We start from the raw sequence: 26,823 nt of genomic DNA, 5'->3' as shown, positions 1-26,823 counted from the left end.
ATAAAAATAGATTTCCATTTTATATTTATAATAGAAACGATTATATAATTTTTACAATTTTCAAGTAAGATTTCAATTACATTTGGTTTGTCCATGTAATAGATCTATTTACTAGGCATTAATATCTTTATTTTACTTATTTTAAAAGTTGGTCTTCTATAATCCGTCAGAGTTAGAGACTGAAAGGAGAGCGTTCCTTAGCAAAGAGAAGTTAGCGGAAACGAAAATCCAGCAGGTTGTCAGGAATGCAGTTCTGTTTCGAGAGCTGGACTGAGGCTCTGTTCCTCCATCTGTGTGCCGGTGTCTCTAGATCTTTGTTCCTCGTGTATAGAATGAGAAGGTGGAATTTCATTATCTCTTGTGATCTTTCAAGCTCTAGAATGTTTTGGTCTTTGTCAGATTTGTGAGATGTATTACTGAGGTATAGAAAAAGAAGCTTTGGTCAAAGCCATGTGATGAAAAACTGATCAACACCAATTACAGGAAACAGCATCAGTCATACGCGATCAGGAATCCCGAACTAAATCAGCTCATGTGCCCACATTTATGATTTTTATTTCAACCTGGGTTTTAATATTTGGTTTCAATTGCCTTTCCCTTTTAATATCTACATTCCATATTAACATGGAGTTAATGTATTTTTGCTGCGTATCCCAGGGGGATAAATATTCTTGTAGTTGACCTTCATAATGTCATTTTATTGGTATAGTTCACATTAATGGCACATTAATTTTACCCAAGACATCAGTCAGTATTCCATTTTAATTTACCATGTTAGTAACAGCTACTGTTCCAAGTTGCTTGTGTCACTTTTGGGATGCTATAAACCATCCTGAAGCAAATATCAGTGTGAACTCAAAACCATACATACTGCTCACTTCTGAAATTATTAGTGTCATTGCAGACTAAAAAGGAACACTGGAGTCTGTGTTGGGTTGATCATTCCTTTAGAGATGACTATCAAGTCTTTTTCTTTGAACAAATAGCATAAGTGCTCCCTAAGTTTACTTGCTCCCAAGGGAACAAGAGTTACAATGACGAATAATTACAATAGCAACAGTGAAACTCTCTTTAGAACATTCTAGATGTGGTTTCATTCTGAAATATTTGTATTCTGACAAAAACAGCTAATGTTAGAGTCTCAGGGGAGATGTCTAAGAGAAATGGCAGATAAATCCTGGTGGGGCCATGTTGAGCTGCTCCGTTCTCAGGATGGAGAAATACCAGATCATCTGGGCTCTGTCAAACACAGGCTGGCTGAGCAAGCTCCATCTTACTGTTCCGAGGGGACCGATTTTAATTCGCAAGGCACATTAATTCTTATCTCCCTCGTAAACACATATTTGTTTGAAGCATTGTCTCAGTTGTGAAATGTGGTTTGGACCAATTCTAGATAGCACAGTCATAAAAAGCTTCATCTCAGGAGTCACATAGATATGGGTTCAAAGTTCGCCCCCAGCGTTTATTAGCCTCATGCCCCCATGAGGGTTATTTAAAACTCTTAGTTTCCTTAGCTTTAAATGGAAATAATAACAATTTGTCCCCACAGCACTGCCATTGAAAGTTCAATAAAATAATATTACCAGAGTGACCAACTTAGTGAACATCTTAAAATGTGGAGTTATACAATTGTTTAGATGAGAACAATCTGCTATATTAAAATAAGATTTCGAAAATTTCACTCTTTGACATGCAATTATTATAATGTTTAACAACCTGTGTTTTCAGTACCGTTATTTTCTTAGCATTTTTTATTCCCACCAACTTTCAAGTTACTTCCTTTTGTTCTTAGCCTTGCCGCAGCTAGAATGCCTCTGAAGTTTTGGTTCTGTATACCCTAATATGTTAATTTTCTGCTTGTGGAACTGACGAATTAATATACTGACATGCTTAAGGAGGACATTTGTGGTCACATAAACTTTAGAATCATTATGTCCAGTTCTGCTCTGTCACTTGGCTATTTGTGTTAGAAGAGAGACAAGTGTCTTAGGATGAATAGTAACATGATTTGACCTTCATTGTAATTTAACTTAACAAAGACGCAGTGAGCTGCTTTGAAACAGAGTATTATTTGTTTATGCAAAATCCATGTTCATGATCTGCTGATAAGGACCAGGTATTTTGGGAGGCCACATAGAGAGAAGAAAGGATATTACCAACATTTGTACTTAATGTTTTATATGCTTTGGAAAATAATATAAATGCCCCAAGTGATAGTGTTCGTATCTGTAAAAATTCTACCTGTGCCACAAGGGGTCACATAAGATTATGTGAAACAAATGAACATTAGATTATTTTGTGACAGGTTACAGCTGTCAGGTAGTTTTAAATGAGCAGAAGGGAATCAAAATTTAACTAGAAACCAGGGACTCAAATACTTTCCCACCTGGATTCATAGCAGCATGATTGAAAATAACCAGAAGATAGAAGCAACCCATGTGCACAATAGATAAATGGGTAAACAAAATGTAACATATACATGTAATAAAATGTTATTAAGCTTGGAAAAGGAGTGGAATTCTGATACGTGCTATAGCATGGATAGACCTTGAAAACATGCTAGTGAAATACGTCACACACAGAAGGGTGAATATTGGTAGAAAATTCGACTTATCTGAGATACCTAAAATAGTCCAATTCATAGCAATAGAAAGAAGAATGGAGGTTACCAGGAGTGAGGGGGTAATTATTTAATGAGCATAACGTTTCTCTTAGGGATGATGAAAAAGTTCTGGAGGTGGATGGTGGTGATGGGTGCACAACATCATGAATGTACTTATTGCTGCTGAGTTATACATTGAAAAATAATTAACATGGTAAATTTTACTTTAAATATAATTTATCACCATAAAAACTATATTTAAAAATTTTTTAAACCAAAATTTAGATCCTAAGAGACTGAAAATCTAAATGCCCAAAGCATGCTGCCAGGAATGTCTTTTTTCTTATATTGAGTAACTAGCTGACTTTATGTAGTATTATAAGTGGATCAGAGCCATAAAATGGAGGAAAATGTGAAGTCTGAGATTAGTGGATTTCAGATTAATGGAATACTGCAGGATTACCAAAATCCACTCGCCTATGCGCCCAAGCTCATCTCTGGCTGCTGTCATATGGGCCCCAAATTGCCATCTCAGTGGCACAGAGCTTCAGGTTGATAAGCAAAGGTATTTTTCGTGCACGAGCTGTCTTGCCTCGGAGGGACTGATCTGGAGTGACTGTCAGTAGCAGCAAGCACCTACCTGGAGAATCAATCTCTTCCATTTTAATTTCATAGACATGCACCGCTGGAACTATGATGGTTATAGGATGAAGTCACCTGTAGGAATGCTGGCTGGGGTGACACAATCAAGCCCCATTAGTCTGTCTCTGGAATACAGACTGTAAATGGTAAGGGGAGAGAAAGACAGACAGGAGAGGATTGTGCCATGTGTAGAGAAAACGATGGAATCTGGGAGAATATCTTTGCACGCCTTGGTCTCCTGCAGGTGCATGGGACCTGGTAAACAAAAGTGCAGATTGTTCTCATGAAGTGCAATTCTGCTGCAAGTTCTATTAATTCTATGCGTATAGACTTAGATGTCTCTTTTTCTTCCATTTCTCAGAGCTCCTGGGTAGAAATGATCACCCTCTCTTTCTGCTGTCAGGGTGTGCCTCAAACCAAATGAACACGTTTTGAAGCTAAACAATCCATCCATCCATTCAATTAAGTTTCTATGATGCCTTCTTTTATTATTTTTTTTCTGGCACATTGTGGTCAAAGCAACCTGGCATTGCAACTCTGATTTGAGTAAGCAAGCACACAGATATATGAGTACATATACTCATATATCTGTGTGTATTCCCATTAGTGCACTGACTAACATTAAAATAATTTGTGAACGATACAAGGATATTAATTCAACATTAATACAAACAGCTTTGGGAAATACTGAAGTTTAGTACTGGGCTTTATAATTACTGGTTAGGTGTTTTTAGAAATCTAGGTAGTGTGTTGGTGATTCAGGGAGTGCTAGCCTTGGAAAATAGAAAATGACTCTCCAGCCAAGATTACTTCCTCGAGATGAGCTTCACTTTGGCTCTATTGACATTTCGGACTGGATGATTCTTTATTCTGGAGACCTGTCTTGTTCAGTGTAGGGTATTTAGCTACATCCCTGGACTCTACCCAATAGATGCCAGTAACATGGCCTCCACAAGTCATGACAACCAAAAAAAAGTCTCTAACCACTGTCCAGGGTCCTCTGGTAGGGGGAGGCGCAAAACCGCCCCCAGTTGAAAAGCACTATATAGAGTATAGAGTGTGGAATTCTATACTTGGCCTGGCTCAGAAAGTTTAAGTTTTGTACAACAGAATGTGCAGCAGGAGGAGAGGAATGATGAAGAAAATACTTAGACAATGTGTCTGTAATTTTTTTCCCAGGGGATTACTTAAGACAGACAGACAGACAGACAGACAGACAGACAGACAGACACACACACACACACACACACACACACTATACACTACACTAAATGTATGTACTCTATATGACATTAACTTTATCAGACCTATCCCATTTTTTTGCCCAGGCATAAGATGGTAACTTAGGACTTTCTCTTTTTGGGTCAGGAGTGTGCTTTCTTCCTGATGCTGTCTTTCTGTTTCAGTTTTAATAGTACAATTGACAGTCAAGAGATTCAGTTCAGGCAAGAGTTGAATCCAGGGGTTCAAGCTCTACTCTCATTAGGTATGTGCTGTCAGAACAGAGACAGGTGGCTACTGAGAACCTTCAGCCTACCCCCAGAAGTACCCACCCTCCCTGAGTCCATAGGTTAAACTCAGGAGAAAAATGTTTGGATCTCCTTGCATCTTACGTGTTCTCTGAACCTAGGCACTTTTCCAGGGGGATGGACCAGCCTGGGTCACCTGATCCCTATCCACTCTTCCCCCTCAGTTCCCAAACCCTGAAAACAGAATCACAAAGAATGACTCCCTCTGCAAAGCTGAGATCCTTTATTTACTCTTTTGAAGAGAAAATTAAGCTGAAATTGCTTTAAGAAATTCTCCCTGTCACATTTTGTTTTATTCAATCATGTATTTTCTTCTTCTTTCTTTTTATCTTCTTTCTTTTTGTTCCTTCTCTGTGTTTCCAGTGCATCCTTTTATAGCAGTTCTCAAAGTCTGGTTCAGGGAACTCTGCTCTGGGGAATAACCAAGATTTCCAGGTTTTCAGATCAAAGCTATTTTTCTAGTAATACTAAGATGGTATTTGCCTCTGTCACTCTCAGTCTCTCACAGGTGTATGGTGGAGTTTTCCAGAGGCTGCATGACATGTGATATCACATAAATAAGACTAAATGCAGAGACAAATAGGAGAACCCAGTTAATTATCTGCTATTGAGTCAGACATTAAGACAATTTGAAAATGTAAAAGATGCCACTCTTCTCACTTTTTTTTTTTCAGATAATACAGGTATTCAATAAAACATGCTGTTTATGTTAATCTGTTACGTATTTATACTTTGGAAGTTTCAGTTTTAATTTCTAATATGGTCAGTATTGATATACATAACCCATAGAAATAAAAGCTTTTGGGGTTCTCAGTAAATGTAAGAGTATACGTTTTTAGGGCCTCAGCTGAACACTTGGAGTGTTCATCTTGTTTTTTCTACTCTGGCTTTTCAATCTTTAGTATCTCCTGCCCTGGGAGAACCACAGAATGTGTTCATCTCAAGCCCCCCCAGTGTCCGTTCTCTGCAGGCCTTGTGGAATCTCGCCCTTTGCACGTGCATTTTAGTGTTCAGCCTTTGACTCAGGTAGACCTGTATACAGACATCAACAGGTCCTTCTCTGTGTAGCTCCTTCCTTTTCATTATCTAACCCGGTAAGTTCTACACTCCAGATAGCCCCAGACTCCAATTTGTGCTTTCCCCAGCGAGACCACCTTTGTCAGTGTGGGCATCACTTCCCTTCGCCGTGGTTTGGAATGTGCCCAGAGAAACGAAGTCTGGATGTATGAAGAGCTGGCATCATGTACTGATTTTCTCTCAAAGATCACAGCCTTGTGCTGTCTGTTGTCCAATGCTTTAAATCAGTTTCCTCATTATTTTGTTCAGTTTTATTGCAGTTTATAAGACCAAAATAAGTAGGATGCCAATTACTCTGAAATGGCCAAAATTGGAAGTCTTCAGTTGTTCATATGTTTGGGTGTTTCTTTGCAACAGGGGACTCAGCAGTGGTTAGATGCCTGCTGGACGACAGCCAGGTACAGTTACTTGTCCTTTTAGTGTCATTGGGGGATTGTTTCTAGGACCTGCCCCACGTACCAAAATCTGCAGATGCTCAAATCTCATAGTCAGCCCTCTGTATCCATGGATTCTGCATCCACAGATATGTAGGGCCAACAGTATGTTGATTGAAAAAAATCTGCATATTAAGTGGACCTGCACAGTTCAAACTTGTATTATTCAAAGATCAAATGTCTATCCATTTGAGGGTGGGGAAATAGGAGGACTTCTATTTATGTCATTTTACTTCCTTTAAAATAATGTTTATATCGCATTATGTAAATAATAACATTGTAGTACAATTGTATACTTTATAGCTGAAGATAGATTACAAATATTATTTTTGTGTGTTTTTCCTAATAGAAGCATACTATCAAAAAATGTGGAATTTTTCCTACAGTATTTGCACTAATTTCCTTTAGAAAATTATAACATGGTACGAAGTGAAAAGAACAAATACTTATTTTAGGGGATTAAGCAAACTATCAATTAAATATACTTTAGCATAAGCCAACTATGAGGATTGAGCCATGACTTGTATAACCTCTTCTGTCTGAGAACTTGTTCAGTCAGATGACTTAGTCCCTTATAAGGAGTGAAGGAGGGAGTGAAGTTTCACTGGAAGCAAGACTATTTCTGAATTAGCACTATGTGCCAGGTTCTGGACAATAAAGTTGTTAGGACCTTCCTTTTATAAATGCAGAAATTGAAGCTAAGAGAGAATCCTTTGCCTCTGGCCATTGCAGGAGTAAATGAGGTAGGTAGCATTTCTCTAATTCAAAAGTCTGTTCTCTTACGAGCTCACCAAACTTTCTTGCACCTAGACTAGACCTAAAACATTTTCCTATGTACAAAGATGTAGGACATTAAGAATTTTCACAAGGTTTCAAATGTAGCAGTGCCTATCCTGGAGTTCAGTGAAGTCGTAACTGACTGACAGTGAATGAGGGAAATTTCAAGTTGGTATGAATTATACAAATCTCTGAGTAAATGTGTGTATGTCCATGTGCGTAAAATGCTAAGTTTCTTTTCAAGAACGCTGAAGAAATTGCCCGCTGACTATGAAAGTATTTGCATTCTTCACATTCTTGTGCATGGATTTCCAAATTGATGGCTGTTTGCTTCACATGGAGACAGGAAATCAATCCTGGAAATTATTGTGTGTGTAGCTCAATTCAGTAAGTTGTAAAATATTATTTATTTCATCCCTTTCTGCTGTTTAGTTGCTATTTCATTCTTGATGGTAATAGCAAAATATTTGACAATACTGTAGACACACACTGATCTTTAAGATTCTCTTTAGAGTTCATAGCCCTGTGTTTAGAGGTCACTTGCCTTTTGCATCAGCAAGTCTCTCCCTCTTTAGAGAGGAAAACCAAGTCATGCTGTGTATGTTACCTTTGGTTTGGGGTGTGTTTCCTTTCAAAGATATGTCATTGTGTGATTTGTACTTCTGTCTCTAAAAAAACTGATAACATAGATCTCTTCCTGGACCATGAAGAGCAATAGATATGGAAAAGGATGTACATTCTCCAGAGTAGTGGTGGGAACTAGTAGTCCTCGTCCAGGGAGCCAGAATAAGTAGATGTTCCCCATGAAAAGCAGGGACCATATTTGAAACCCTCCTTCTTCTAGGCGCATAGATCTAATTACTCATATAGAATATCCCTGTTCTCAGGTACCAGTATACCCCAAATTCTGGACATGGACATACCAGGATCATATTTCTTACCAGAGCTGTATACCATCTCTATTGTTGTCTATTTAACATTTTCTATAAATCTAATGGATTTTTTTAAATGAATTGTGGATATGAAGAATGTGTGTACTAATAATATACACAGGTGAAGACTTACCATTAATGGAAAAGAAACATGAAATAAATATCTAAATACTTACAGAGACATAAAATAAGTGCGCATAGATTTACATTAAAATGTTCAGAAAATAAATATAATGCTGTGTACCCCCAGAAGTCCTATGACCACATTTTTGAAAACTGAGATTTTCTATGACTTATTTTTCAAGACTGGAATTGCAGTCCAGAGCACTTACCATGGTTTCCATTACATACAAGTCATTTATGGCCATGAAAAAACTTTCTGCCTTGAGGGACCGGTTGTGAGCCCCTCAGGCCTCCAGACTATGTTTCCTTCCCTCAACTCTCCATTATGTTGCTCACTGCATATAGTTGTGTGTGGCGTGTTTGATAAACGCTTGGGGAATTGAGCTCTCACACAGCAATCACGCAGCACACAGAAGTCCAGTGCAGCTCTGAGAATAGGGCAGTGCTCAGCAAGCTCACAGAAAGGAAGAAGTGAATCTGGGAAAAGTTATTTAAACTCATAGAGATTAGGTTACTTCTCTGGTAAAGTGGGGTAATACACTCTACCTCACCGAGGTTTTTCTTTTGATTAAAAATAACCACTTGATAGCTTTACTGTGTATCAGGAAGGATTCTAAGCACTTTCTAAACATTAATTCATAGAATCATCATAGCATCCCCCTGAGGCAAATGGGATTTAATATGTGAAGAAAGTAAGGCACAGAGAAGTTAAGTAATTTGCTGAAGGTCACTCAGCTAGAAAGTGGAGATCTGAGTTCTGAAAGCCAGATTCTGTACTCTCAATCACTGTTCCATGCTGTGTTTTGTCTTGAAGTTTAAGAAATTATCCATGTGAAAGTATTTGGACTCTAACATCCATAGATACTTTAAAAAATTTTTGTTCCATTTCATTTGTCTTCCATTTCTTGGGCAGGAATGAAGGTATTTTCTTCCCCCCCGCAGTGGTAAAACTCAGATAAGGAACATGCACTTACAGGAAATATCAAATTCTAACTGTCCAGTATATTTTTATATCATGTCACATAATGTGACACATTAGGCTGTGGTGGAATGTCAAGCATTGGCATTAAATATGACTTGGAAATGGAGAGTGACAGGTTGTCATTATAACTGTGCCAATTTTTTGTAATAATGGTGAACCCTTGAAAATTTGATTTTCTGATTTTGTAGATTGCCAACACATGGACATTTTCTGTATGGTTTCCCAACAGGAAAGACAGAATTGAATTTAGCCAAACCTCATAATTGCTCTTAATGGAAATTTAAGGGGGCTAAAAAGCCTTCATTTCGATATGGGCTTCAATATTTTGAAGATAATTATTTTCCATCTCTCTTCCTAGCATGAAGAGGCAGATGAGTTAGTTTTTCATGGCACTGAATTGTAGATGTGGGTACCTAGTGATGCAAGTCATTCAAATTATGAGTTAAGTGATGACAGTAAGTGCCTGTATTTAGAACAGGAAACAGGATCCCTGCACTGTGGGAGGTCTAGCAATATCCCTGTCATCTTCCTACTCGATGCCACAGCAAACCACCCCACCTCCCAGCTATGTCAAAACTGTCTCTAGACTTTAATGAAAAACTGTCTGTGGTTGATAATCACTGATGTAGAGTAATAGAATTTTCGACTCCTTGATATTGTAAACTCCTAAAATCAATGACACTTTTGCGCATGTTTTAAGACCCCAGATTTCGGGGAGATAGTATCACAATTGCAAGTTCACAGTTACAATAAAATAATTATTATGCATTCTTTACTAGTATTATCTCACAAATAAAATCAAGTCACACCTCTGGCAAAACCTTGAGAAATTATTCATTCTCACCCCATTTTAAAGTTTATGTAAGTAATCTCTCCAAATAATAATATCTGACAAATGTAGGGTGTTTCATAATTACAGAGTACTTTCAAACTCAGTATTTTTAAAATTTTTTCTCCAGTAACTCTGAGGAGGGTTTTTATTTACTCATCTGATTGATTAGTCAGTAGAGATTTGAGACGGGTAACTTTTGTCGGTTTTTCATGAGTTAGGGAGATGAGAAGATACCACTGTTCTGAGTAATTTGGGGTCAGTAGAGTTTTCTTGCTCATTAAAACCGTCAAGGAAAGCTCTGTCTTGTGTATAACTTGTTCTCCTGGAGAGCAGTGCTGAGGACTCACGCCTTTTCTTTCTCCGGCTCTTCTAATTCTCTGTCCACATGCCACCCATCCCTATTGCGGTGTCTCTCGTTTTTTGTCCTGCGGCCTCATTGAGACTGCGGCATCTGTCTCCAGCCCCTCAGGTGAGCTGCCCTAATCATGTTACAGCAGGACAACTTGCGAAGCTCAGACTCTTGGGTTTCTAACCTTACAACTGATAAGCTCCACAAGCCATTCCCACTGCTCGTCTCCATCCCCTCTGTCTTCAGTAGATTCCTAGATCTCCAGGCCTGTAAGCTTCTTCCAGCCCTGTTTATCTTGCAGTCCAGACCCCGGAAATTAGTCTTCTAGAAAGAGGCACTTCAAGCCAGGCTCTTCGAGGTGTGCGTGACCTTGATAGGAAACCTCCCTCACTGTGCAATAGCAATGTCTCGGGGGGAGCCACTGTTCGTTAGCTTAAATTGTCAGCTTGATGTTTCAGTAAAGTAAATACATATTTTCCCGACAGTAGGGACTTTTTCCTCACTCCGTGGAAACTGCGCGAAGCCTTGTTATTGAGAGATGATCATATTTTAGAAGTGCCACTAACTGTGCCCAATGTGAGTCCCAAGGATGTGATTATCTCTTAATAACTCTAAAGCCTGCCATGCATCATGCCATATTGTTGTTTACCTTGAGTGTGTCGGGGGGAACCCATTAGTGATCTCTGTGGTTGATACCGTTTGTCGTGATAATGACAAAAGAATCAAATGACCATTTGTTTGCTTGTAGCTAGACAGCATGATTAGAAGTGCATCCCACTGGAAAATGCATTTAAATGTAATCTCTTGCTTAGTATTCGTTTAATAACCCGGATGTTAACACTAAATTATGTCAAGCCAAGCTAATGGGAAATCTGCAACTAAACGTAGATAATTTAATGTCTACATGACATTTACCTCCGACAGGAACCTCAGGTTGGGTTTTAACTACCGGTGAAGAAAGCAAACACTTATGAGAAAGGAAGTAAACACCCATGAGCAATACCTGCTGATTCAGTGATGGAAAATGTCATCAATAGCTTAAGTAAAATAGGATAGGTCTAAAAAAAAATACACTTTAAATATAGTAGCCTTTAAGAATACAGTTACTGAAAGGTGTCTTTTTCACCTCATGCTGTGTTTTCTTGTTCAAATAATGCCATCATAATAGGCATCATTGATAGAATACCTGCTTTACCCAACGGTTTTCATACTATTCTATTTCATACCTTCTATCATTTTATTTGTGTAAGAACCTTGCAAGGTGATTAATATCGTTCTTGTTTTAGACAAGAGGAAATTGAGACGTTAAATGATTTTCTTGAGTTCATGGAGCAGTAAGGGTGGAAAAGCATAGAATCTAATCCGACTTCAGAGTCCACGTGTTTGCTACCCATGGGTCATTGAAAGGCAGACCGCGTGGAAGATTCAGTACAATCACAGGAGACTTGGGGCGGACGGTGATCACATATACGTTTACTCGTAGGTGCGTATGTGTCTGACCCAGTGAAGGGCAAAGAGACCACAGTGAAGAGAGCCCTGTTTTCTCCCCCTCATCTCGCATCCCTGTGTCTGTGAGAACGGAAGGAAGTAGAGACATCTCATCTGGTTTTCTGAGCATTTTCACGAGAATTATTGTCATGCCCTTATCTGTCACTTGGGAAGGATTGCTGTGTCCTGAATCAATAAACAGCACAACTTTTAATTCTGAGGTGCTTGGGGAGGGTCTAGATCAGGACTTCTTGTTCTCTAGAGTAAAATCGTCCTTTGTGACCCAGGCCTTAGCAGCTGCTGTCTCTTTATAGCTGTTTTTTGCCGAGAAGCTCCTGGATTTCTGGCTCTCGTGTGTGGTGGTATAGCCGGCACATTTATGTTGACACCAGCTGATTTGTTCACAACTCTGGGACCCAGTCTTTCTTAGCAGAGGGAGATTCATCCATTTATTCATTTGTTCATGTATTAATTTCCTGTCTATTCTTACATGTGCTTTTTTGAAGTTTATAATGAAAGCCATTATTAAAATTTAAACATAAAATTGTTACAATAGGTAAATGATATGGATGATAACATTGGACAATTTAATGAATTCTCAATAATTTTAAAAATAGTTAAATATTTTGTGCATAAGAAGATCTGGACACCTTCTTTACGTAGATTATCTCATTCTGCCCTTATGAAAACAGTGTAAGGTGGGAATATAATCATACTCATTTTATGCATAAGGAAGCTGAACTTAAAGAAGGTGGATGAAACGAAAGCCTTTCTTGTGTGCTTGTCCAGGGAGAGGCTGTTACTCAGTGGACTAGCATAGATGCATAGCTTCTTTCTTTGTGTAAAGCAGAACTAAAATAGTATAGAATAATTCCTGTGTTTTTACCCCATTTCAGAGAATAGACTTGGGTGTCTATCTACCTAATTCATCTCTGTGCCTGCTGGCACACCTGATGGGAAGTTTTAACTTAATCACTGCTGCCCCTGGTAAGAATATGGCTAGTCAACTTTTCTTCCAATGAGGAATACATTTAAAAATCTCTAATTATTAAATGAAAATCTTCTCACTATCTACTTAGGCATTATTAGAAATTTTCTTTTAAGGCCATTTATGAAAATAAACTGTAGAAGTGGAACTTAATTTATCATAAGTCAGTTTTTAAGTTGGATTCATTCATTGATTCAGTTGGCACACATGTAAGGAGCACATGTTTTAGACTGGGTTGTTCTAGGCTCTGCAGCTTCAGTTTGAACAATAAGACAAGTTAAGACAAGTACATGTTTTCCCACAATAAAAGAAGTGTGTTGGTGTGTGGTGTGGGTGATAGATTGTGACTGGTGTCGTGCTGATGTAACAGGAGCACAAAACCTGATCTAGAAATATTGTGGTTCTGTTAAAAGGGTTATTTCAAAAATAATAATCTATTACTCTACTTCATTTATTTTAATGATTTTGTTTATTTTTCTGGGGAAGGTGGTAGAATAGTAGTTTTATTTTGATACCAAAACTCAGGAAGTGAGGGACCTTGCTATGTGTTTTTCCCTAGCAAATATTTTTGAGTAAATGAATAAAAGCAAATCGAAAAAATCTCGGTCTATAATAGGAAAGGACAGATGACCCTGACTCATAGTCAGGAGGCAGGAAAATTTGTATATGGAGATTTCCTTGCAAATAGATGAATAGTTAGCTGGGAGCGGGGTAGGGGGTTGGGGGGTGGAGCAATTATTGTTAGTTTCTATTGTTCACCTGTATTTTCCCTCACTTTCTTTATGGAGTTGGGCCTTCATATTATTCATAGAAAGCTTGACTTCAGTGGGCTCATTTCTTAACCTGCAACCATTTAATTGTGGTACGGAAGCCTGTTTTAGCTGACTGAAATAGAAGGATTTTTGAAGTCATGTACTGGGCAAAGCGATGGTCCTCTCAGAGCAGAGAACTAAGTAAAACCTGACCTCATGAGGACTTAGCTTGCAAAATCTGGAGATGTGGCTACTTCTCACCCTTTGTTCCTTATTTTCAGCCCCTCATTTCTCATGGGGATGAGAAATAAGGGTGCGTGTTATCTCAAGTCTGGTTTTCTCAGAATGTCTGATTCATCTGCTGATTCTCTCAACAGACTGACTTCTTCACTGATAATTTCATGTTTGCACTCCTAGACTTCTTGTTGTTGCAATTCAAAAATCTCTGAATCTTACAGGCTTAATGGGGGTTAAATGCCCATGGATGGCTCAAAGCTGCAGCCAATTAGGGTGACTCACATAGTGCACAGGACTTTCTTTTTCAGGAACTGTGGGTGGGGCAGTTTCTTTAAGGAGAAAGTCTCAGACATTCTCCTTACTTTTCCATCCTTTCCATCCTGTTTTCCCATCTCTTTGGCATTGTTCTTTGCTCCATGGCACCTAACAAACCTGATAAATGTATTCATAATGTTAAACTATCCAACAGGTGCATTCTTCTGGCCAAAGTTCCCCCTGGCACCAATTCCAAAAATAAAAGGGGTGAGTTTAGTGCTAAATGTTTTAGACAGTGGGGAAATTGTTGTAAGTATGTGTTGTTTCTTGTTGCTGATTTTGCTTTTTGTCTGTATATCATCCCTAATAAGACTGTTCATAATGGATGAGAATCTCACCAGTGCTACTACAAAGTTACTCATTACCATCTGCCAAGTAGTAGACTGAATACCTACATTGCATTATGTTATTTACTTTTCAGTTGTTTTTTGAGGCTGGATAACATTATTGTCCCCTCTGTATAGGTGAAATTGAGGCTTGTATCAATTGATGAATTGATCACTTTCACATGGCTAGTAAATAATTGAACCAATGTCCGATCCCAGATAGCTGTTCCGAGCCCGTGCTTTTAAACAAGAGAAACATAATTATTATTTAATGAATAACATTAGAGCCTAAGTTCTTATTTCAAGTCTGTATCATTCTAGTGGATAAATGTAATCTTACTTTCATTCCATGAAAAAGAGTATGTATACATATATATATATAATATGTAATATATATATATATATTATACATGCATGCCAAGATTCAAGTAGTAATTGAAAAGAAAGACTGAAACCTTCACCAAAAGTATTTTTTACTGTTTAGAGTATTCTTATTTTAACTGTTGTTTTTGATATGTCAGCTGGAATTGCAATTGGTGCCAATAACTATAAATAGAGCTTTATCTTCTTATCAGTGGGTATCCTTAGTGTAAGAAAAATGGTTGGGCTTTGATGTACATACACATACACACAGCTGGTGACAATTCATATTAAAATAAAACAAATAGTGATGTATTTATGATTCATTGTCACGTCGATTATAGGATTTTTACTGTTTCATAGAGAGCACTTCCTTATATCGTTTTGGCACATTTATCACAATTATTTGTGGCACTTCATTTTGGGGGGAATATGTAGGAAAGGACAAAAAAAGAAAAATTATATTTCTGAACATATTAACCATATAAAAAAAGCCAACACATGCTTGGTTCTTGCTTTCCAGACATTATTGAAACTACCCTGAAAGTAGAGGTAGTAAGGTACTTATAAAATAATGAGTTATTATGCTACCTAGCAGGGGATATCAAACTGATGAAGAGATAGTGTTTTTATGGTTAATCAAGAAAATATAATATTTCTTTACCAATCACATATGCTATATTTAAATGTAAATTAGACTAGACTTGCATCATTAAATATATTTCTGAGTGATATATATATATATATACACACACACACACATACACACACATATAAAATGTAAAATGTTTTCAATTAAAAAAATTACAAAACAGTAACTTGCCTCAGAAGATAACCACAGGAGAAACTCGGTGAGAGGATCCCCACATATACATAAACATGAAGATAAGAATGTATACATTTATTCTTAGTAATATCGTGTGTGTATTTTCCTTAGAGGGAAAACCATTGCCTAAGGAAAAGTACTCTCCTAGGTAGAAAGTTATTTTCCAATTAAAGTTTAGCTTGGTAGCTTTAAGGGAAGCTATCATGCCATGTTGGAAGAGTTTTTCTTTTGTTTTTGTTATTGTTACCATCGTTTTGCATATTCATAAAACTAACAAAATCCGCAGGATGCCTCCTAGTTCATTGCTCACCTTTACATTATTTAAAAATCCCTTTGTTACATATTTTCTTAGGAAGTTATCACTTTTTTTGAATCTGAATACCACAGGATATCACTGGCTTCTGGGGCCGTTATACTAACAAAGAAAGAATGAAGTGGTGAATTGACTTGTCACAGGTCACAGAGCTGGTTGAATTTGGTTTGTTCATTTATTTTGTTTCTTAGTTTTTTATATTCCACATATAAAGCATGAGTGAAGCCATATAGTATTTGTCGTCTTCCATCTTACTGATTTCACTTAGCATAATATGCTCAAGATCCATCCATGTTGTTGCAAATAGCAAGATCTTATCTTTTTTATGGCCGAGTAGTATTTCATTATATATGTATACCACCTCTCTTTATCCAGTCATATGTTGATGAGCCCTTAGGTTATTACTATATCTTGCCTATTTAAAATAATGCTGCAATGGACATAGGGGTGCGTGCATCTTTTTAAATTGGTTACCAGAGGGCAAGGAGGGCATGGGGAAGGCAAAATGGGTTAAGGGGATTAACTGTATGGTGATAGATGGAAACTAAATTTTTGGTGGTGAGTACATGGTGGGGTACACAAAAGTAGAAATATAATGTTGTACACATGAAATTTATATAATATTATAAATGACTGTAACCTCAAAAATACATTTTTTAAAAAAGCATACATTAAAAAAAAAAAGAAAGATTCACATAGCCAGCCAGTGAGATACAGAGCAGAGGAAAGAACCTGACCTTCGGCTCCTAATCTAGGCAACTCTATGAAGCTGGAAATCCATACCTACTTTATTTAATTTTCATTTCCTCCTAATTTAGGTTTAGAGTGGGAATAGTTAAGCATCAGCTACATATAAGCTTATTTATAGTTTAAAAATGTACTTATTTGTATTTTTTTAATTCTAGGAATCATTGAGAAAGAGTAACTCCTCAGCATGTGGCTGCAAGAACTGCGGTAAAAGGTAAGCTTCTCACACGGGAAGGTATTTTTCTTACATGCATTTTCACCTTTGATTAGCATCCTTAGTTGCTATGGAAACATTGAGATCCTTTCCTTACAGAGTGATACCATGAGATCACTTTTGATGTTTTTTCTGAAGGTCGAAATTAATGAAGACTAGTAAAGTCATATAGAGTAAGGCTTGAAAATAGGAAGTTGAGACCTTTCTGTGTTCTTTCTGGAGAAGATATTTGAGGTGGGTTTTTTGGTGGTTCAGATTAATTGGATAATTCAAAAACTTCAGAATTTGGCATCATCAGAAGAGTACTGGGAATAAAATGAAGACTTGCATTCTCACCCATGGTTTTACAGAGGACGTTTTATCAAGTCAAATCTACACAAATACTAAGTTAACTAGATCCAACACATACTGACGCATTAAAATTGGAAGTCTTTTAGGGATAAACGCGAGTGTTGTAACTGTACAGTGTATGCAGTTTTTTTGTTTTTATAAAAGATACAGATCTAAAGAAGCATCATTGTTACTGTTTTAGCTTCCTAAGGCTGCTGTAACAAAGTACCATCAACTAAGGGACTTAAAACAGTGGAAATTTATTCTCTCATAGTTCAGTAAGTTAGAAGTCTGAAATCAGACTATAGGCTGGGCTGTGCTTCCTCTAAGGGCTGTAAAGGAGAAATCCTACTTTGCTTCTTGTAGCTTCCAGTAATTGCCCACAGTTTTTGGTGTTCTTGGCTTGCAGTTCATGGCTCAAATCTCTGTCTTCAAGTGTGCTTCTCCCCTGTGTATCTGTGTCCAGACTTCCCTCATCTTGTAAGGACAGTAGTCCTTAAACCAGGCCCCCAATACCCCAATCCAGTATGACTTCATCTTAACTTGATCACATCTGCAAAGGCCCCTTTTCCAAATAAGGTCACAGTCACTGTTCTGGGGATTTGGATTTCAACATAGCTTTTTCGAGGACATGATTCACCCATGATAGTACCTATTCCTTAAAAGAGACATGAGTGATGTTAAAGTTAATTCTGGTTAACTAGACATTCCAGTGGAAAAGTATTTGCAGGGAAGTGTGGGGATGGAAGAAAATCTCATTCCATTGATACATACAATATAAAATGCTGGCTTACTTTAAAAAATATGGCAATTTTCTCTTGATGGCCAAATTGTCTCCCAAGCAATATAAAAATGAAATAGTCATTCAGTGCAGGGATCGATGACATTGGGTAAATATTAGTGCATGATTTTGACTCTTAGGGATTTTTTTTAACACCCTCTGTTAAAAAATATATTTAGGAAAAAGTGATTTCACTTGATTCCTCAGATGAGTTTTATAAGCCAAGGTTGAGTAAGATATTCTTTACTAATTAGTTATTGCTCTGTAAACAAACAAACAAAAATCAGTGGCTGTAAACAGTAACCATTTATTATTTCTCATGAGTCTGTCAGGTCAGCTGCTTGGGTCTTCTGATGTGGAACAGATTCCTCCAATGTTCGTGGGTTGGTTCATGTGTCCGGGGTCAGCTGGTAGGTTAGTTATGGGGAGTCTCTGCTCCCCATGGCTGCTAATCCACCAGCAGGAGTCAGCCTCCTCACGGTGCTGGGATTTTTCCAGGAAATTCCGAGTGTTCTCAAATGTGCTGTGAACTCCTGTTCTATTTTTACCTCCTCCAGCTTGTCTAGCTATAATCCATCCCACACAGGGCAGTAGGAGTGATCTTCTTAAATCACTTCCTAAACCTAACCCAACTACCGAAACCATCCATAAATCTGTCACTGTTCCCTACTTTCCTTGGAGCAATTCCAGCTGTTTAAGATGGCTTCAAGAAGGTTCTACATTGTTTGGCTCTTGCTTGTCTCTCTACCTGAATTTCTTCCCCCAATCCGACACTTTCCAAAGTAGGTTCAACCAGCCTGAGTTTCTTTAAATTATTTAAATGAACGATCTTTCCTCTTGCTTTTTTTGTTTTGCTCATTTTATCCCTTCTTCCAAGAATATTGTGCTCTCCTTCCCCTACCCTCATTTCTTTTCTTTGTTTGACCAAATCATTTTGTCACTAAATAAAAACTCACTTCTTCCAGGAAGGCTTCTATGTTGCCTGCTGCCTGAGTTAGACTTCCCTGTGCTGCTAACGTCGGTGTGCACAACGTGATCATCACATTGTACTGTACCTGTTTGCCAGATTGTCTTACTCTCCCACTGTGGACTCTCTGAAGCCAGTGATTATATCTTCTTATACATCATGGTATTTCTAAAACCTAGCAGTACATATACAAAGAATGTCCTCAGTAATTATCCATGGAGAGAAGGAAGGATTTAATGACATCCTTGATTTAATGACATCTTTTCTATTCCAATTCCTCTGTCTTTAGAAGTTTAAAGTGTTGGACATTTCCAGAATTAAGATTGAAAGGAAGGAAATCACATCCTCATATTTTCCTGATTCTCCTTTGGCCCTATCTTAATGAGGGCCCGGGCCCCCTCCAGTGCCCCGGCCTTTTGTTATCTGTAAAAGTAGTGGCTTATGGATCAGAAAAACCCCAAAACAGAGTTGTTTTTGTTCATGCATTTGCTCATTCTTTTAATTTCAAAAAGAAAAACAAAGTATAATTTGTTGCTAAGACTTGAAAAGTAGATTCCACATGCAGCGATGATTTCCAGACTCTCTTAGGGGAAAACAGAGTGTCTTTCTATTGTGGGCCTTTGTTCCCAGGTGGCAAGAGGGCTCACCTGAGCCTCCAGTGCCTCCCTCTACCTTCAGTTCCTCATGCAACATCATTCGCTGCCTTTATGGCCCTGGCAGGTGCTTGTGCTCAGCGCCTGAAGTGATGGAATGAGGAAGCTTAGCTCATCTTCTAAGTTCCTGCCCCTCATGAACCAAAGATCGTAGGTTCAGTGGCTGAATGAGCCATTTCATTGTTCCTGTCATATATCTATCAACTAAGTGAAAGTAATTTTGACTTTGTGTTCAGGGCTCTGTGCTTAGTTTCCTGCCCTAATACTTGAACAGATAAACTATCCTCTCTGAGACTCTGTTTTCCCAACTATAAAATGGAGACTATAATACTACTTATGGGCTTATATCATGTAAAGTTGCTTTATTAATACCACAAAATTCCATCGAACCTATACACGTAGAGAAAATGGAAGAAGATAGTTATATTCTTTTTTTCTGGATTGGTACAAATTATTTCCATCTTTTGTTAGGGAATATTAATTAAAATAGACTAAGAAAATTACAATCTGGATGAACCTTGAAAATGTTATGCTAAGTAAAAGAAGCCAAACACAGCAGGCTATATATTATATGATTCCATTTCTATGAAATGTCCAGAATAGGAAAAATGATAGAGAAAAAGTATGTTAGGGATTTCCAGGAACTAAAGGGGGAGAGACTAATATGAACTGGCTGCTAGGGCTCAGGATTTCCCTTTTGGGGTGATGAGTAAGTTCTGGAATTAGATAGTGGTTGATGGTTGCACAACCTTGTGAATATTGTAAAACCCCCTGAATTGTACAGGGATGGTGAATTTGATGGTATGTGAATTATACCTCCATGATGTAACAGAATAGGAAATGCATATTTTAAGAAAACACAATTTCTCCTTCAGATTTGGTGATTAGGGGGTGTAACAAAATAAGCAGGCTCCTTGGGCTGTCATTCAAATCAGTACACACTGTCTTCCTAAAAACCCTGCTGTGTCTTCCAAAGCCAAAGACCAAGTCAGATTTCTAATTGTAAGAATTCATGGTTTAATACAATGGTTAGGGGTGATGGGGTCAGATAGAGATGGGTTCATATACTAAATAAAACTGTTAAAACTTCTCTAAGCCACAAATTCCTCAAACTATAAAGTCAGGGTACTAATCCCCATTTTGTTGGGTTATTAAGAGTTAGGAAGAACAAATGTCAAGTACTTACCAAGATACCAGTACAAAACAGGTCCTCTATAATTTTTATATATAGATATAGATATAGATATATATATATGTGTGTGTGTGTGTGTGTGTACATATATAAATTGAAGTATAGGTGACTTACAATTTGTTATATAGTTGATATATTTTTAATTAGTGTTAGTAGGTTGTAAATATTAGGCTATAACAGATTTTTGGTGACTCAGCTGTTCCAGAGTTGGCTTTTTAATTTTTTTTTTCTTCCTCTCCACCAGATAGAAAAGAATGGCTAGGATTGCTGCTAGCACTTAATGAATTTAATCAGCCCCGTGGGGACTTTCGATATAGCAGGGAAATATTTAACAGAGAAACAAGATTTTTATTCTCGCCATATTTCTCTTGGTAGTCGACAGAGCTTTCTGGCGCAGAGGTAACATTGCCTGTGCTGAGAGGGGAGCATTAACATACCATGAGGGTGATGTTAGAACTAAGAGAACACATCCCGGTGGCCTTATATGAAAATGTTACTGTGAATATGCTTCTGAATGCAAGTCAAGCTGCTGCCAGTAAGAAAATAAACTGCTGCCTGAAAATGTATGATTCAATTGTCCATCCTTTTTATTATTTATGACTTTTTTCCTTTAGAACATTGTAGAGATCCTTTTTTAATCCTTTGGCGTTGTCTTTGGAAATTGAAATTAAAATGATAGTGTGGGTATGTAGAAGATCACCGAGGCATGAAGTGAAGTCTATTATAAAGTGTAACATTAAGCAGAATTATTTCATCTTCATTATGAAAAAGTGACTGGATGAATTTCTCCATTTGAGCAGGTGGCTGCTTTATGCTTTTCCTTGTGGGCAGTGGCAAAGGCTGTACAGTGGTGAATGGCCAGCAGAGCCAGGCACCTTGCATCATTTGTTCTCTCAGCAACAAGTGTTTATTGGGAGCTAACTATATGCCAGTGTCTTCATTAGGACCTGGTGTTCTGGTGGCAACTAAAATATATATGCACCTTCACGTTTGGAGTTTGATATCTAATAGGGGTCACAGACAATAAACAAGTGAGAAGATTTTTGTGTCCGGTGCTCTGAGCAAAGGAGGAGAGCACAGCAACCAGGTAGCTCGGGTGCCGGTTCTGCATCACGACCACCTTGTTGTGTGCCTCTGGGGCAGCTGCTCATCACCAAAGGGCATCCGGTCTCTTCCCTGAAAGAACTGACCTTTGGTCATGATGGAATAATTCTCTTTTTATTCTCAGTCATGCTTTTTGATAAAATACTTGTTTTATATCATATTGAGATCACCATCTCTGCCTTAGTGAAGTTAATATTTGCCACGGAGTCCCTTTTTACTTTGTTTTCAGTCCTTCCATGTCATTTAAGTGTGTCGCCTTTTAGTTGTATGTAGCTATGTTTCTCCATCTAATTTTTTTTTCTCTTTTATCAAAGGAGTTGAAATATTTGCACTTATTTTGAGTCTTGAAATATTTTTACATTCTTCCTACCATCTTATTTTGTGTCTGCATGTTTTACGTGAGGGTTTTTAAAATTTCTACATATTTCTTCTTTCCTATATTCTGATGGATTTTTCTTACTTCCTTTTATTTCAGATGGCTTACTCTACTTCTGTTTTTTGGAGGCTTCCTTAAGTGTAAACGTAGCAATGCCAAATTTAACAATGTTCTGAAATAAAACCTAAAATTATTTAACTCTAATTGTATGACTCAGAGTTACAAGCTATTGTTGTATACATAGTGTTTTAGATTAACTTTATTTTGTTTTCAACTAGTGATTCTTGTTGTTATATTTAATATAGTCAAGGCATAACATATATGTTTCCCTATATATTTACCAATTTATTTTGTTTATATACTTACCAATTTATCTTGTTCATCATTACATTCGACATCCTATTTCTTTTTTATTCAAGTTTCTTTTACTTAACATACCCATAAAATATCTCTTATAGCTGAGTCTCTCTTATCTTTGTTTATCATGAAATGCCATTATTTTACCATTATTTTTGAGTAATATTAAACAAGATTTAGAATTCTTAGATGCTAAATTTTCCCCTCAGTACTTTGAAGGTATCGTTCTATTGTTTGCTTCTCTTTATTATTATGGATTTTGACGTCTCCTGTCAGTCAAATAGATCTTCTTCTTTATGTCATCTTTTTCTCTTCTGTTTCCTTTTAAGTTTATCTTTATCTTTGGAGTTCTGAAGTTGCATTAGAATTTGTCCAGTTATGCATTTATTTTTTAGGTCTTCTCACGTGATGCCTTACTTTCAATCTAAAGACACCTTCCTTTTTTTCAGTTGTGGAAAATTCTCATTCATCGTTTGTTTAAATATTGACATTCCTAACACTTTTCTTTTCCACTGTCCTCTTCTGCATGTCTAATTACACATATTTTGGGCCATTTATTTTTTTCTACTCTAATGCCTGTTTCTCTTTTCAAATATTCTATTTCTTTACATCTCCATTTTGCATTTTGCAAAAATTCTTCAGTTTCCTTCTCTGAGTTTTAAATTCTTTCTTCGTCAGTATCTACTCTATTAATATTTTGTATTAGTCAAGATAGTAAGCTTATGCTGCATTAGCAAACAATTCACAAATCTTACTGGTTAAAACAATAAAGTTTTTTTTAATAAATAAAGAGAACCCACGGAATCATGAACTGAGTCTGGAAAGCTTCTTCCTAGATGGACACGTGTCACTTTTTGCTCATATTTCATTGGCAAAAGAAGTCACATGTTCATGAGTGACTCCAAAGAGGGCAAGGAAATAAAATACTAACATTTGCTTGGAAATAAAGGAGAATATTTGTGAAAGGCACTTAACTGCAATACCAAGTGTCTTTTTTTTTTTTTTAAGTTTTTGGTTAGCTTTTTTCTGAAAGTTCTATTTGGTTTATCTTTCTGTGTTTCTTTTATAGTGTTCTGCTATTTTATTATGGGTTCAGTTCCTTTTTATCATTTTCCACACTCTGATTTTCTATTCATGTTCCTAATCTTTAATTATTTCTAGTGCTTACATTGCATATTGCTTTTACCATGCTAGCTGATTCATTTCCATATTAGTTTCCACCCCCCTCTCATATAGTATGTCATTTTATATTATGAACTTACATTAGATTTTTTTTTTCCTCTGTAGGAATGTTGTAGACCTTGTGTTGTAAAAATGTGCCCCAAAAGTGGTTTTGCTTTTGCTTTACCAAGGTCCTGGGATTTAAAGTTTCTCAGATCAGTATTAATTTCCTACACCTTCTGAGTAGTATGCATTTACATATACTGAAGCTTGGCAAAGGACTGAGATTTCGATTTCTTAGAGGGGACATGTTGAGCCCAGGACAGAGAGCAAATCTCCATACTTAGTCTTGAGGTGGCTAGAGATCACATAAATGGCTCCCAGCAGTGACTTCATCACCAAAGAGCATCCCATCTTGTACCTGCCTCTCTGGCAGATGCTTCAAGTTTAGTAGTGGGTCCTTTTCACCTATGATCCATTCACTTTGCAATCTGGTATTTTGTTCTGGTTTTCATGTCAGATAATTCTGCACGTGAGTCCTGTTAGATCAGGACTTCCGTTCCCTAAAGTTCTTTAGTTTTCCTGAGCATAGACCCCCTTGGTCTATAAATCCAGGTATTTTGGGGGCTTATCTCTCCTGTGCAGAATCTAGTGATGGAGGAGGACTTTGATGTCGAGCTTGGTCCCTTGTTCTCCAGGGAAAATAACCACGCTTTTTAATCCCTCCTGTCTGTGGATCGCTGTGGCTGGGGTGTGAGTTTTTCCTTGATAAGCCCATATGGTTGCCTCTCCTCCCTGTCTCACTGCTGTCCTTTTACCTTTTGTTGTGGAGGCTCTGTTATCTAGTTTTCAGGTCCCTTTCTAAGGGAATTATTCCATATGTAGTTGTTGATTCTTTGTTTCGGTGGAAGGAAGTGAGTTCAGGATCTTCCTCTGCCACCGTCTTGAACCCTCTGAACAGTGAAGTACTTTGCCTGTAATAAGTTTATGGCCAGAGCTGAAAACTGCCCTCCCCCTCCCCTGCCCAATAGCTGGAAATGGTTTAAACAATAGGGAATGGAAATCCTAAGTCTGATATGGAATGTTCTTTAATACAGGATTAGCAGTCAAGAGGCACTGATTGAAACAAGTTAAAAAAAAAAAACAAACAAACGCACAGGCAACTACTGCTGGGAGTTCTAGGCGGCAAGGAGGAAGTGGCTCCGTTGGTATTAAGTGCTCGTCTACAGTAACCAGAGATAAACTCTGTCTTTGCTATAATTTGACTTAGATCAGAACTGAACTCTCAAAGCAACTTGCTCACTACAAAAGAAATCTGGGTTTTCTGTCAAGTGTACAGCTCTTTCGTTTAGGAATATCCAACTGCCACAGCCCTGGCTAAAAGGAATTTCTGGTGTCTCCTTGTACCACAAAGTGATTGGAGCAGGAGATTTTTCCCTTTGATGGATTTCAGATTAGGACACAGAGACTAGATGAGACCTGAACAAGGCAGTCAGTAGGTAATGTTAATCCAGGGCTAGGATGACTGTTTTCATTGACTGCATGTAACACAGAAAGAAGGAGCGGAAAAGAGAAAAGAAAAGAACACGGCAGAGAGAGAGAGAGAGAGATAAGTGGAGAGCTGAGTTGACCACATGGTCCCAGAGACACAGAAAGGATAACATCTTTGCCCTTGACCTGTCAGGTTTGATTTTAGTCTAGCTGCACTTCTTAGCTGCAGGTTCTCTGAGATTCCTTGTGTTCTTCCAGTAAACTAACTTTTTGCTTGGGCCATTTTAAAAGATTCTCCTATTTCCTACAAACGTATTTCTTAGCTTAGACATTGACCAACTGTGCCCCATGACAGCAAGTTTATATTGTCTATTTTTAAAACCCCAAATTCCTTGAAATTAACATTGTAGTTTTAGCTCATTGACTGAATCACTGGCTGGTATTAGGCAGACCATCTCTCATTTTTTTTTAATTTATCTCTGTATTCCTACCCTTACACAAGGATAAAATTCTATTGTGATGCCTTAACTCACAGGTCAGAAGTTGGGACAAATACTACTTGAGAAACGGGCATACTGTACATAATTCAAAGATGTTCCTAAGCAGAAGCTAGCTTGGGGGCGTTCGGAGCAGTGCTGGCACCTTTAAATAGCTAGTTCAGCTTCAGAGGCTGCCCAACTACTGACACAGGGTTTATCTGCTGGGAGGCTGTGACTCACTTATTGCCCAATTCCCCTACGTAATCTGACACAATGTATCCCCCAGATGCTTCCTGCTGCTAATGCTTCTATTTCTATCTTAGAGCCTTTTAATTTGTATTTTCCCCAAATGGTTTATGTCTGCTTTGTCAAGTGGGATTCTCACCTCACTTGGAACTCCGGGCTCTTTGATAAAGAAGAGCAGGTTGGCAAGAGGAGCTGGCATGCCATGGAACCTGTGTAAGCAATCAACAGCTTCTTTGCAGCCAAGTGTGATTTTTCTGCAGCGCCAGCCGAAAGCAGCTCAGCACAGCTGTCTGCTGCTAATGTCAGATTCTCATATGCAAAGTTCTTATCGATACTTCACCACTGTGCAGAAGGTAGGAGTTTGGGTGCAGGTGGCAGCTCTGGTATCACATTGCGGTTGCATTTCTTGAACCCTATGTGCATAACCCCTTAATGGGCATTTGAGGTTCAAGAACATTCAATTCCTGTTCACCTGCAGAAGTATGAACCGTTATTGTGAATCTTGATCCTGGAATCAAGAGGGATCTGAGTTCGAATCCCAATTCTGCCCCAGATTTATTATGAGATACTGGGAAACTTGTTTAACCATTCCAGACTCCAGATGATGTATTTAAAAATGAAGAAAATGTTAGAACCTACCTTTGGGTTAGATTTTTAAGTTCTCATCATCATCAGGTGAGGACCGCTTTATGTTTTAAAGTGTGTCTCCCGTGTTCTCTCACTTCGGTTGAGCACAACTAAATGTCATTCAATTCTTGAGAGGAAGTAAGATCAGCCTCCTTCTTTACTTGAGGGAGGAAAACAAACTTGTGGAAAATAAATTCTCACCACTGATATGAGG

General features: G+C 37.8%; 1 protein-coding gene across 2 annotated transcripts in view; it reads left to right on the top strand.

Moving 5' to 3' along the window:
• Positions 1-26,823, top strand: part of CNTN4 (contactin 4) — an 813,748-nt gene that overhangs the window by 193,764 nt on the left and 593,161 nt on the right. For both annotated transcript variants that reach the window (XM_032458061.1, XM_032458059.1), the window contains exon 3: positions 16,790-16,845. The gene's annotated coding sequence lies outside the window, so the exon portion shown is untranslated. The remainder of the gene's footprint in view (positions 1-16,789; positions 16,846-26,823) is intronic.

This window comes from Camelus ferus, chromosome 17, assembly GCF_009834535.1.
Source record: "Camelus ferus isolate YT-003-E chromosome 17, BCGSAC_Cfer_1.0, whole genome shotgun sequence".
NCBI lineage: Eukaryota > Metazoa > Chordata > Mammalia > Artiodactyla > Camelidae > Camelus > Camelus ferus.
This window is presented reverse-complemented; position numbering and strand designations above follow the sequence as displayed.